Raw genomic sequence first — 14,507 nt, forward strand, 5'->3', positions numbered from 1 at the left:
CTCCCGAGCAACCGCCAAGAAGACTGTCTGATGGTCAGATGTATCCAACAGCCCAGCATATGCTGGGACCCCGGCTATTTAGTAAGGGAGCATCGTACAGAACAAAGAAAAAAAACACTTTGTCGAATAGCCTAAGACCTCTGTAGAGAGAGTCGGCGAGCCCTGACAACAGTCAAAGAGGACTGAAAAACACTAGTGTCAGATTTATATGAAAAACGGACATCCCCTTTGGAAAAAACGACCGCTGAGGCCGAAGCTCAGCCTGGGGAGTTGCCAATAGAGTACTCCCTGAAAGAGAGCCCGAACTTACGGCCGCCAGGCAAATCTCTTTTGGAAGAAAACCGAAAAAGGCAGAGACCTAAAATTCAGGTCAATGTGGTTTGAAGCGCATTGGAGCAAAACCTCCCAGAGAAACCCAAGATGACGGCTGAATGGTAATTGAAGGAAGGGGAAAACTCTTTTATCCTTATTATGTCCGATAAAGTTTTCCAAAAGTGGCAGAAGCGAAAAGAGGTAACAGACTTCTGAAATCGGGGCCCAGTAGGCCTAACCGAACTAGGGAACTCCTCCCTTCTGAGGTCTCGAGAACAGTCACACGGTTAAACAAGACCAGTGTAAGATTGAACAAAGAAAAAGGACCCTGTTGAAGTAGACAGTTCAGTCGAGGTAGGAGCCAAGGCTCCTCTACTGACAACAGGTGTAGCTGTATCTTCAAGTCCTGCGTGGCCCAACCGGAGCCACCGAGAGGACTAGCACGCATATTCCCCTCCTGTGTTACCGAAAGTGAGGTAGAAATAGAAAAGGAGGCAGGATAGAATAACCAGAAAACTCCCAGGAGCCCTGAGGGCATCCTCGGCTACTGCCACCAGAGCTCACGTCCGAGAGTAGGAAAGGGTTAAAGAGTCAGTCAGAACGCCCTGAGGTCGATCCGAAATCTCCGCCAACAGCGGACCAGCTGACAAAACTCCGGGAAATGTCCCCTCACCCGGGAGTCTGACCTGGCGGCTTGACCCGGAAAGAAGATTGTTGTCCTCCGCTCAGAGGGGAGTGTAGGCGACCACTCGTTGCGTCGCAACCTGACTTAAGAAATAGAGTACCTGGTGCCGAGGAAAGAAAAATCCTCTGACAGACCGTGTTGAGAAAAGCCTACGAGGAGCATAAATTGGATCCGTGTCGAACCAGAAGCTCCTGGATCTTCCGGAAATTCAGAAGCCACCTAATGTACAGAGTGGGATTGTAGCAGTAGATTGTCCCATTAGGGAACCAACGTCACTTCCTGCCCTTGAAAAAGAGTTATTCTGTGATCTTCCTGAACCCTGTGGGAGCGGAAGAGAGACTGAATGGAAATGACTGACAGTGAAAATGAGTATCCTGCAATGGGAATCTGAGAAAAGCCCGATGAGGAAAACCCCAACGGAAATGAGTAAACAGGCATCCCTGAAGACAAGGGACGCGTAAAACCCCCTTCTTTTTTTTTTTTTTTTTTTAACTAGCAGTCACAGACTGAAAGGATTCTAAAGGACAAAATAGGCCTGGCCGAGCCAACTGGCTTCGGAACGAAAAGAAAACAAAAGCCTGAGAACTGTCCCGATTCAAATGATATGTGAAAAACAGGGATCAACACCCTTTGCGGTTAGAAGCATATGGAGCACCGCCTGCATTATGTATCCTTGTAAATCGGCCGACCCATGCCGAAGGACTCCTGAGACGGCTGTACTCCAAAATCTAGTCTGTAACCGCCTAAGCCTTCTCAGATCTCCCCGTAGGACCACCGACCTGCGCCTACCCTGGGCCCCTCCAGGTGGTAGGAAGGTCTAACCTGTAGTGGGTGTATAGGATGACCTAAAATCAGAATGGACCGAGGATCCTGAGCCTCTGCTTCAGCCTGTTACCCTGAGATTCCCTGGCGACAGAGATATCGCCCGTGTGGAATCGGAAGCCTGGAAGGGCACGGAAAGATCTAAAGGAAAGACCGGTGAAGGTCCGTCTTGGAGCTGAGGCAGTAGTAGGAGAAAGAAAAGTGGACTTACCTCCAATGGTTCAAGAAATCCTGCAGAAAGTTCCTTCCCCTGAACCATCTGCCCCGTAGGATTTCATGTTCACCTGTCACTGTCGCAGCCCCAGAGGTCGTCGGGTTAAGACAGCCCAAGCGAGAATGCAGGCTCCGAGTCTGCAGACGTGGAGACCTCAAAAGAATATAAAAGCAGAACCCTGATTCTGATCTGTCCCAAAGTATCAATTGATCCTGATGCGAAATATCCTGTAACCTAGAGGACAAATTGTTCCACAACCTGCCTGCTCCGGACAAGGTATAACCCCGCTGCCGTATATGTGTCTTCGATAGATACCTGAGCAATGTTGCCTCAGGAAAATGGCAGCTTGTTGGACCGGTGAAACATTGATGGGTATACCTGGAGAGGTTCTGATGCCATTTCCTTCCGTCTGTGGGGAAAGGATAGGAAAACCAACATAGTTTGATACCTGAAATTTTGCATTCGGGTGTCTAAGCCTCCTACCGGAGCCTGCGCAGCCCCTCCGAAACTGGACCATTTAGTCATCGGCGTCGTGATGGACCTGACGTGTCCGCCTCCCTTACCTGCAGTATGAGACGAACTGCTGTATAATGCACCTGGATATTCTGAGACACAGGTTCAGACTCCACAGAAACCAGACATCTTCCGTATCCTGGACATCTCTCGCCTTCTCCCAGAGAGGCCTTTCCACCGCTGAGTCGTGTAACATGGAAGGCTATCAAGGTTCATTTAGAAACCTGGAGAGGGGAAATGACGTACAAGGTCTCTGGTTAACAGCGACATTACCTGCATAATCTGAGCTGTTCAAACAGGAGTGTCCTGCAGGTGCGTGGAGGGCTAAGCAGATGGCTTCACCACATACTTTCTTTGACTGTCCCCGGTGAGACAAACGAAAGGAGAAAAGGTGGGTTAAATAAACAGAGCCCTATGTAAGGTCTGCACTACAATGTGTAGTGACCGACACGATGCAAATAAACTGTCTGGAGCAGCGGAGACCTGAACCAGTAGCGCTGCGCTGTGGGACAGGAGTCTTAGCCACTAGGCTATAGGAGCTCTTTTTGTTGGGATTCAAACCCTGGTCCCCCTGTTCATATACCCGCTACTAGCGTACCGAGTCGCAGCGCTATTTGTCTGATGCCTTAAAGTATCTGTGGAGGTACTTGGACCCAGGCCTCTGTGGTTGGGTGTTTAGGGGATTAGTGTGCTGAGCCACACTGTCTGATATATACACATTCCCCAAATTACCAATATCATTTGTACCCAGTGACACCCAGGAATAATAAAGGGAAGGCTGTAGTGTACCACTAATTAAGGTGCACCAGATGTTTTCGGTATTTTGTTATTATAAAACATTGCGGAAGTGTTCTACCCCCTATATATGGTATTGCCTGCATATATATACACATATATATATATATATCTATATACACACACTTACACAGTGAATATGAAATACTGTAAATAAATATTGCATACTAGATTTCAATCATTAATGAACTGAGCCCCAGCTCCTGTTATAGAGCAGGCTCCCTGATCTACAGCCTTTATAATATGCCTGGCAAAGGACTCCTCTGCAGGGAGGAATGTAGCCCACAGAGAAAACTAAAATCCCCCTAAGACAGGCTATGTTGCCTGACCCTGAGCGCTGGGAACCGCCGCCGGGAGCCCGCTGAGATCACCCCCACCGTTACCTGTAAAATAACTGCCTTGCAGCGGCCCGGGGAGCGGGGGACCTGTAAGCGCTGTTGTAACAGCCCGGAGAGCGGCGGTGTTGAAGCGGCCGGGGATCGACCTGTATGCGCTGCTGCAGCGGCTGGGGAGCGGAGGTGCTGTAGCGGCCGGGGGGCGGAGAGCGCTAAGCCCGCCGTACAGAGCGGGAGTTAGCTCCGCCCCTCCGCTTCGGCGCCCAATTTGAAAATTAAACCCGCTGCAGTGTAAGTAAGCGGGAAGCGCCCTGTATCTCCCCGGCCGCCTGTATGCTGCGGCCGGGGAGCGCCTAGCCCGCTGCACGGAGCGGGAGTTAGCTCCGCCCCCTCCCTTCAAATTTTCAACATGCTGTTGTAAAAAAAATAAGCGGGAAAAAAAATATTTTGATCTTGTAGATACCAGTTACTGTGGAACTACAAGTCTCACAATAACCCGCCAGCCATAAGTTCTCTAGCAGCTGTGAAGACACTTGCTAAATCTGTGACAGGACTGTATCACCCGGCTGCCTGTATGCTGCAGCCGGGGAGCGGAGAGCGCTGAGCCCGCTTACAGAGCGAGCTGAAGCTTCCCTAATGTGTAAAACATACAAAATGCGCCTTTGATACCCTCCAGCCTGTCTATGACTGGGGAGTATAGGGGTCACTAAAACTGACAGTATAAATATAAATCAGTCTGGAGGAGGGGGGAGATTGTACTCACCGCTTTCCCGTAGTTCCGTCAGGCGTTGTACACTGCTCAACAGAACGGCTCCGACACGCGCCGCACGCAGCGGTGTCCGGCCCCTTTTTAGACTTACCGCTGCCATGCTGCCGGAATCTTCTGCTGGTGGAGCGGCCCCGACACGCGCCGCACGCAGCGGTGTCCGCCAACTCAGGAGAGCTCAGTGTCTCCCTCAGCCGGGGCCCATCCCGGGCCGCACGCAGCTGCGATGGGACCCCGCCGGCAGCTCCCGCGGTGCAGACTGGCAGTGGCAGAGCTGCCAGTCTGTGCATGTGTGAAAGAAAAATAAAATAATAAAGAAAAAGGAAAAAATTCTTCAGCTAAACCCAAGTGAACCAGCTCACCTCGGGCACTAAACTAAGACTGGCATGGAGGGGAGATAGTAGGGGAGGAGCTAGCCACAGTGTGAGAATTTTAAAGTGCCAGCTCCCAATTACTACCTACTATTTCCCCATTGTAACTACGCTCCAGTGGCCCCTAGTGGATGAAGGAGAAAATAAGATTTTAAACCTACCGGTAAATCTTTTTCTCGTAGTCCGTAGAGGATGCTGGGGACTCCGAAAGGACCATGGGGATAGACGTGCTCCGCAGGAGACATGGGCACTTTAAGAAAGACTTTGACTCTGGGTGTGCACTGGCTCCTCCCTCTATGCCCCTCCTCCAGACCTCAGTTAGAGAAACTGTGCCCAGAGGAGACGGACAGTACGAGGAAAGGATTTTAGTTAATCCAAGGGCAAGATTCATACCAGCCATACCAATCACACCGTATAACTTGTGAAACACTATCTAGTTAACAGTATGAAAAAACAACATAGCATCGGTCCAAAACCGATGAAACTATAACATAACCCTTATGTAAGCAAAAACTATATACAAGTCTTGCAGAAGTAGTCCGCACTTGGGACGGGCGCCCAGCATCCTCTACGGACTACGAGAAAAAGATTTACCGGTAGGTTTAAAAATAGGATTTTGGTACTTACCAGGTAAATCCTTTTCTTTGAATCCATAGGGGGCACTGGAGTACTCTTGGGATATGGACGGGCGTAGCCGAACAAAGGCACTGAATATTCAAATTTAGGACTCTCCCCCCCTCCATATCCCCAAGTACCTCAGTGTACTTTGCCAGTGTTTTTTACTGAGCGAACAGGATATAGAGAGGTTGACAATGGAGAATACCTATAACATAACGGACAACAACAAAGTTGACCTATAACCTTATTGTCAACTACACAGTTGACACCATAACCATAACATAACGGACAACAACAATGTTGACCCATAACCTTACTGTCAACTAAACAGTTGACCCCATAACCGATAGAACTTTATAATTTGAACCAATCGGTGAAAATGTGTTATTATAAGCTCCTCTGAGCTTAATATCAATGAAGTAAACTTGTTACCCTAAGCTCCCTTGAGCTTAAAACAACCCAGGTAAAACTGCTCTGGGTGGGCGTCCAGTGCCCCCTATGGATTCAAAGAAAAGGATTTACCTGGTAAGTACCAAAATCCTATTTTCTTTAACATCCACTAGGGGTCACTGGAGTACTCTTGGGACGTACCAAAGCTTCCCTCGTGGGCGGGAGAGCTGTTTGATACTTGTAACAGTAGGCAGCCAAAGCTAGATGCTGACGGCGCCACCATTCATAACGTGTAAAAGTGCACAAACGTGGTGCACTGAAGGCTATGTAGCCGCGTCGTAGACGCTCCACGACCCGCTGGGTCTGACATTCCCACAGAACCTGTGGGATGAACTATTACTGACGTAGGCGATTGTAACTTAGCCTTAAAGTAAGCCTGACTTGTAGTCATTATTATCCAACTGGATAATGTCTGCTGAGAAACTGGCTAACCCCAGTTCGCAGTATCATATAGAACAAACAACGTATTCATATCACGTACTGTAGACGTTCGGTACATATATAAACGCGTAATGCGTGTACCACATTCAGAATTCTAGAATGTGCTGTCCCCACAGGAACCACTATTGGTATATTGATGTGAAGAATACGAAAGCGGATTTCGTCCGAAGATCTGCTTTGTCATGAGAAACTCAAATACGGTGGCTTGGAATACAAGGCACCCAAATATGAAAACAAAACCCTTGCCGAAGCACCCTTGCCGACGACAAGGCTAGAAGAAAAATGTTTTCCAAAGTGAGAAACTTAATTCTCATTTATTGTAAGGGTTCAAAAAATATGAAACTTAATTCCCATTTGTTGAAAGGGTTCCAAAATATGAAAACTGTAATAAATCTGAACCCAACCTCAAATCGCCTGGCGCTGTAGGTGGGATAAATAGAGTCTGAACTTTGGTGACACCTTGTAGAAAGATGTTTACAGACGCAAATAGAGGCAAACGTCTTTGAAAATACGTTTACCACACAGATACCTGCACACTTAGTGCAGATGAACGCAGTTTTCCATCCCACCCTGTTTAACAGAATACGGGTAACTTGAAGTATGATGTTGGAAACTTCCGAGGTTTACAACCTATGTAAACACACTAAATTTTTTTAATAATGAGCTGCCTTAAGCGGCTTACTATTTCGTAACATGGTTGGTATAACCGATACTGTAATGCTCTATTTTTTAAGAGGGCGGTCTGAACCCTCACCCCGTCAACCGCAGCTGCGATACATAGATAATAAGTATATAGATAAGTATGGGTAAAAGAACGTTCCCTGATGTAACAGGTTGGACGTATTATGAGCGGGCCAAGATCGTGTGCAAGTATTCCTTGAAAATTCGAGAAGCAAACTTCTACGAAATCCATGAGATACCACCAGTATGACTGTGACGAACTGTCTTCTGATCCGTTTTGGCAACGGAGAGAGAAACGGAAAATGGCGGAGCCAGATACACGATGCTGAATGACCCCATGAATGTGAGAGACTTCACCGCCACTGCCCTTGTGATCTGTTTTGTACACATACTGAGCTTTTGTAATTGTGGCGAGATGCCATCATGTATACTTGAGGGTAACCTCCTTCTGTGGACTCAGATATGAAACACCTCTGGATTTAATGTCCAGTTTTGAAGATCCAAATGCTGACGGGTGAGATCATCTGTCTAACAGATGTCCACTCACGGATTGATCTCTTGACATTTTCACATAATGGCGTTCTGAGCCATTGAAGATTTGAGTTACCTGCCGCATTGCCATGCGGCTTCTTGGTTCTCACTGGTTGTTGTGTATGCAACTGCCGTTGCTTCGTTTGACTGCTTAAGGCCAGCGTGAGCCAGGCATGAAAAAACAAAATTACATGAAACTCACGGTTGTTTCTCTCCACGAAAATCTTTAGTAAAAAGCGAAAGATTTATTCGTTCTGAAGAGAAACCAGAGTCTATCCCTGGTCAGACTGAAAGTGAATCATTTATTGCATTGTAAAATGCACAGAGTTCTAGGACATTTATCGACAGCAATCTGTCGTGTTTTAGAACCTTTGCGTTGATTTTAACTACAAATCCTGACTCTCTGTGACTGTCGTCCAGAGTATATGCACCCTTGTCCCTCTGTGGGTACGCGAGTGAAGGGTGGCGAACTAAATTGAAAACACATCTTTATTCTTAATAGATGAATACACCAATGTACCGCTAGTGTGCGTGTACTTTTGTTCTTGCTGGTGTAGTAGGTAAAAGTATTTGATTTACCGTATTCATAATGTTACCTAGGAATTGACATCGTTTAGACAGACTTAGATGCGATTGTTTTCGAACTTGATCTGCTACCGCAGTATACCTTAGTAGCGCAAGCTAGAGGAACTTTGTTGATACATAGTTTTTATGTGAGATGAGCTATCATCCCAACATCACTTTGGTAAATACCGGGAGCGATAAGCAACGGTAGAAATGAAATGGTTAATGGTTGTGGCGATTTGCAAACGCTAGAACCTGTGATGAAGAAACCGGACTGGGTAAATACGCATTGTGAAGATCAAATGCAATTATACAATTTTGTGGCTCCAATAAGCAAAAACTAACTGCAGAAAATCCATTTTCTAACTGTAGTAAATGACTTGCTGATTGATATTGCAACGGAGCTGTTTGGTTTTGCCCAAACAGAGGAGAATAAGTAACTCTGACTGTGTTGGCGTACTATTGCCTGGTTTATAACCCAGCAAAGACTAAATGACAACCTGCCAAACCGTTCGACAGAAGCAGTTTTGTACTCTAAGCTGTAAATAGCTGAGACATATATGAGTTGAAGTCCTGAAACCTCGCAAATGTAACATGAAAAGACGCGCTTCCACAATTGTAAAAGAGGTCATCAAACCACTGGCTTGCTGACTGTAACGTCATGTCGTTACAAAGCGTGACTGTTTCGTATAAAGGTATAAAACGCCGTTACAAGTATACTGTATGCGCTAATGGCTGAATATCCTAAAGGGATAAAATGCCGTTACAAGTATATCAAATGTAGGAGCAAACAAGCTCTGGCCTTGTCGCGCTTAACTAGCGACCATGAAACTAACCGGCGTTAGCAGAAGCTTTACAGATATACTCTGCAGCTTCTTTTAACAGTGATCGGCATGGTTTCATACATAGATTCTAGTGACCCAATGGGGTTTTTATAATGTTTGACAGAAACGCATATACCAATGGCGGATCGCGTCCTTTTGGAAACGATTATGTATGGTTGTCCAAAACCCCGCACTATCTGCGTGCTGGACTAATGTACCCTTCTCACTCGTAGTTATCTGTGTGAGATTTGACATAGAATCGTGCATTAAATTATAAGACCAGTGAAATAAACACTCTGGTACCCAAAGGAAAATCGGCCCTTTGGAAAGACTGTCTTTTGTTAGCGCTGGCGGAGTCATTCCGAGACTCCGATTACCGCTGTTTTAATTTGAATTGCCAATGTTAACAATTTTAGTCTGCACTAGAGCCTTATCCGCTATGTAGACAGACATCAGAATAGGCAACAAACAGACACTTGCACGACTTAATAAAGTTATTATATGGCATATATATCTATATATATATGTTATTGCTGAACAGCATATTTATTAGGAAACTAAAATGTTCTTTATGTGAAAAGCAGTTCACATGGGCATGAAACCCGAACCAAATTCCTACCAACACCCCTGCGCCTTCTGGTGGCTTAAAGATGTAGGGCAGGAATGTTCTAGAATAATCCTGAACTAAAAATTCCCACTAACACCCCTGCGCCTCCTTGTGGAGTAGAGGTGTATGGGCGGAATGTTCTGGAATTATAAGCTGGAAAAACAGCAATGATTAAAATGGCCCTCATGCCATGCTTTCACAGAAAATCACAGTACAGGTTACCTGCTGCAGTGTTAATATAGGCTGAACAGCCTATTATACAGTTATTATAGGCTTAATAGCCTATTATACAGTGATAACACAGGTGTAGGATACAGTAAAATACATGCATTTAGTTAGCCTTCATTAATATGAACACTGCCTGCAGTGCTATTATCTTACAGCCTTAACAGAAAATATGGTTAAACCTGCCATAGGCTATGCCAGTGATAGCCTATTGCCAGCCAAAGCCTCATATATATATTATATATATCAAATGTGCTTAAACATATAATCACAGGTCATACTGATATCATGCCAGCAAAAAGCTTCATTATATATCATCTATATAAAAATGTGCTGAAACATATATAATATACATAGTCTACAGTGTTATAACCCATGACACTGTTTAAAACGCTGCGCTGCTTGTGAGGTAGCTGAGCAGCCTATTTAGTAACCCATGCAGCCTTTTGCTGCTGCTATGGCCATTACTTCCCCTCCCCCCCCCCCTGCATCCCCATGTTACCTGCAACGTACGGGGATCGGGTGCAGGGAGCAGGAGAGCGCTGTATATAGCGTCCGGGGATCGAGTGCAGGGAGCAGGAGAGCGCTGTATATAGCCGGGAACCGTCCGGAAGAGCGGGCAGCGCCTTCCTACAACAGTACACAGTCCTGTGTCCGGCATCAGCGGCGTGCGGTGTTCCTGGCAGAGCGGGCGGCTTTGTTATCACACGGAGCCCTTCCCCTGTCTCGGCGGCGCCTCTGTAGTGGTGCCGGGCAATCAGCGCTGTGAGAGCGGCCGGCGTCTGAGTGACGTGCGGCCGCTCTGCGCGTAGTTCAGTGGGACCCTCAGCGCGGCTTCAGCGGCGGCTCCAGCACACTTTACACACAGCAGGGCGGCAGCGTGAGCTGACCGCCCTAACATACCTTGTTCCATGTGACGGCTTTTCTCCTGGCTGTGACGGGGCTTCTCTCTGCAAGCTCCGTTTCAGCCTCCAGCTTCACATGTTGGCTGTCACTGGGCTTCTCTCTGCAAGCTCTGTTTCAGCCTCCAGCTTCACATCTTGGCTGAGCTCAGTTTCAGGCTTCCTTTCAGCTCTCTGTCTCATCCTGGCTGTGACGGAGCTTCTTCCTGTAAGCTCCGTTCAGTTTGCAGGAGACAGTGGCTGCCTGTGGCTGTGAGGGTGCTCTTTGTGAGGACCGACACGCCATGCGCTGCCTTATAGCGCCTGTGGCTGTGAGGGTGCTCTTTGTGAGGACCGACACGCCATACGCTGCCTTGCAGCGGCACCATCCCGGACCCATGTTTTTCAGAAACTGGGACGGGAAGTGTAAAAATTAAAAAGAAAAAGAAAAAATTAATAAAATCTTCTGAAATGTGGGCTCATTCCCACAAGCCGATGTTCATCTGTGAGCACCGAAAAAACACTGGCAAAGTACACTGAGGTACTTGGGGATATGGAGGGGGGGAGAGTCCTAAATTTGAATATTCAGTGCCTTTGTTCGGCTACGCCCGTCCATATCCCAAGAGTACTCCAGTGACCCCTAGTGGATGTTAAAGAAATCTTATTTTCTCTAACGTCCTAGAGGATGCTGGGGACTCCGTAAGGACCATGGGGATTATACCAAAGCTCCCAAACAGGCGGGAGAGTGCGGATGACTCTGCAGCACCGATTGAGCAAACAGGAGGTCCTCCTCAGCCAGGGTATCAAACTCATAGAACTTTGCAAAGGTGTTTGACCCCGACCAAGTAGCAGCTCGGCACAGCTGTAGTGCCGAGACCCCTCGGGCAGCCGCCCAAGAAGAGCCCACCTTCCTAGTGGAATGGGCCTTAACCGATTTTGGTAACGGCAATCCAGCCGTAGAATGCGCCTGCTGAATCGTGTTACAGATCCAGCGAGCAATAGTCTGCTTTGAAGCGGGAGCGCCAACCTTGTTGGTTGCATACAGGACAAACAGTGCTTCTGGTCTTCCTGACTCTAGCCGTTCTGGCCACGTAAATTTTCAAAGCCCTGACCACATCAAGGGACTCGGAATCCTCCAAGTCACGCGTAGCCACAGGCACGACAATAGGTTGGTTCATATGAAAGGATGAGACCACTTTAGGTAGGAATTGAGGACGAGTCCGCAATTCCGCCCTATCCACATGAAAAACCAGATAGGGGCTTTTATGTGATAAAGCCACTAATTCCGAAACACGCCTCGCGGAAGCTAAGGCTAACATGACCACCTTCCAAGTGAGATATTTTAACTCCACCGTTTTGAGTGGTTCAAACCAATGTGACTTAAGGAAGCTTAACACCACGTTAACAAACAGGTACAAAAGGAGGCTGAATATGCAGTACTCCCTTCAAACGTCTGTACTTCGGGAAGAGAGGCCAATTCCTTTTGAAAGAAAATGGATAAGGCCGAAATCTGAACCTTAATAGATCCTAATTTTAGGCCTAAATTCACTCCAGTTTGTAGGAAGTGAAGGAAGCGGCCCAGATGGAATTCTTCCGTAGGAGCATTCCTGGCCTCACACCAAGAAACATATTTTCGCCATATTCGGTGATAATGTTTAGATGTCTCACTCCTCTTTGTCTTATTATTCTCAACACCTTGGGTATGAGAGGAAGAGGAGGAAATACATAGACCGACCGGAACACCCACGGTGTCACCAGGGCGTCCACAGCTACCGCCTGAGGATCTCTTGACCAGGCGCAATACCTCTTTAGCTTTTTGTTGAGACGGGACGCCATCATGTCTATTTGGGGCAGTCCCCACCGACTTGCAATCTGCACGAAGACTTCCTGATGAAGTCCCCACTCTCCCGGATGCAGATCGTGTCTGCTGAGGAAGTCTGCTTCCCAGTTGTCCACTCCCGGAATGAACACTGCTGACAGTGCGCTTACATGATTCTCCGCCCAGCGAAGAATCCTGGTGGCTTCCACCATTGCCACTCTGCTCCTTGTGCCGCCTTGGCGGTTTACATGAGCTACTGCGGTGACATTGTCTGACTGGATCAGAACTGGTTTGTCGCGAAGTAATGCCTCCGCTTGACGTAGGGCGTTGTATATGGCCCTCAACTCCAGGACGTTGATGTGGAGACAAGTCTCTAGGTTTGACCAAAGACCTTGGAAATTTCTTCCCTGTGTGACTGCTCCCCAACTTCGGAGGCTTGCGTCCGTGGTCACCAGGATCCAGTCCTGAATGCCGAACCTGTGTCCCTCTAGGAGGTGAGCACTCTGCAGCCACCACAGGAGAGATACCCTGGCTCTGGGGGACAGGGTGATCCGCTGATGAATTTGTAGATGTGACCCGGACCACTTGTCCAGTAGGTCCCATTGGAAGGTCCTCGCATGGAACCTGCCGAAGGGAATGGTTTCGTATGATGCCACCATCTTCCCCAGGACTCGAGTGCAGTGATGCACTGACACCTGTTTTGGCTTCAACAGGTTCCTGACCAGAGTCATGAGTTCCTGAGCTTTTTCCGTCGGAAGAAAAACCCTTTTCTGGTCTGTGTCCAGAATCATGCCCAAAAAAGTCAGACGAGTCGTAGGAACCAGCTGCGACTTTGGGATATTGAGAATCCAGCCGTGTTGCTGTAACACCTTCAATGAAATTGGTAATGACAATCCTGTATCGCAAATCTCAGGTACGCCTGATGAGGTGGATATATTGGAACATGAAGGTACGCATCCTTTATGTCCAAGGATACCATAAAATCCCCCCCTTCCAGGCTGGCGATGACCGCTCTGAGTGATTCCATCTTGAACTTGAACCTTTTCAAGTATAGGTTCAGGGATTTTAAATTTAAAATGGGTCTGACCGAACCGTCCGGTTTCGGGACCACAAACAGGGTTGAGTAATATCCCCTCCCTTGTTGCAGTAGGGGAACCTTGACCACCACCTGTTGAAGATACAATTTTTGAATCGCATCTAACACTAACTTCCTCTCTGAAGGAGAAGCTGGCAGGGCCGATTTGAAAAACCGGCGAGGGGGCACCTCTTCGAATTCCAGCTTGTATCCCTGAGAAACAATTTCTATTGCCCAGGGATCCACCTGTGAGTGAACCCAGATGTGGCTGAAAAGTCGAAGACGTGCCCCCACTGAAGCTGACTCCCTCAGGGGAGCCCCAGCGTCATGCGGTGGATTTTGCAGAGGCCGGGGAGGACTTTTGTTCCTGGGAACTAGCTGTGTTGTGCAGCTTTTTTCCTCTGCCCTTACCTCTGGCAAGAAAGGACGATCCACGTACTTTTTTGCTTTTATTTGAACGAAAGGACTGCATTTGATAATGAGGCGCTTTCTTAGGCTGTGAGGGAACATCAGGCAAAAAATTTGATTTACCTGCCATAGCTGTGGAGACGAGGTCCGAGAGGCCTTCTCCAAATAATTCCTCACCTTTGTAAGGTAACAACTCCATATGCTTCTTCGAGTCGGTATCACCCGTCCACTGTCGGGTCCATAAGACTCGCCTAGCAGAAACAGACATAGCGTTTATTCTGGAACTCAGTAAACAAATGTCTCTTTGAGCATCCCTCATATATAACACAGCATCTTTTATATGCCCTAGGGTCATTAAAATGGTATCCTTATCAAGGGTCTCAATTTCCGCTGATAAGGAATCTGTCCATGCAGCCACAGCACTACAAACCCAGGCCGACGCAATTGCCGGTCTGAGTATTGTACCAGAATGTGTGTAAATGGACTTCATGGTAACCTCCTGCTTGCGGTCAGCAGGATCCTTGAGGGTAGCCGTATCTTGGGATGGCAGCGCTATCTTTTTTGATAAGC

General features: G+C 47.5%; 1 protein-coding gene and 1 non-coding gene across 6 annotated transcripts in view; both read right to left on the bottom strand.

Annotated features, from left to right (window-relative positions):
• DHX29 (DExH-box helicase 29) overlaps positions 1-14,507 on the bottom strand; it is a 161,482-nt gene that overhangs the window by 53,728 nt on the left and 93,247 nt on the right. The window lies entirely within an intron of this gene.
• On the bottom strand, positions 7,689-7,808 carry LOC134961609 (U5 spliceosomal RNA). The gene has a single exon (XR_010187937.1). It is a non-coding gene; the product is annotated as a U5 spliceosomal RNA (small nuclear RNA).

Source organism: Pseudophryne corroboree, chromosome 1 (genome assembly GCF_028390025.1).
Source record: "Pseudophryne corroboree isolate aPseCor3 chromosome 1, aPseCor3.hap2, whole genome shotgun sequence".
NCBI classification, from domain to species: Eukaryota; Metazoa; Chordata; class Amphibia; order Anura; family Myobatrachidae; genus Pseudophryne; species Pseudophryne corroboree.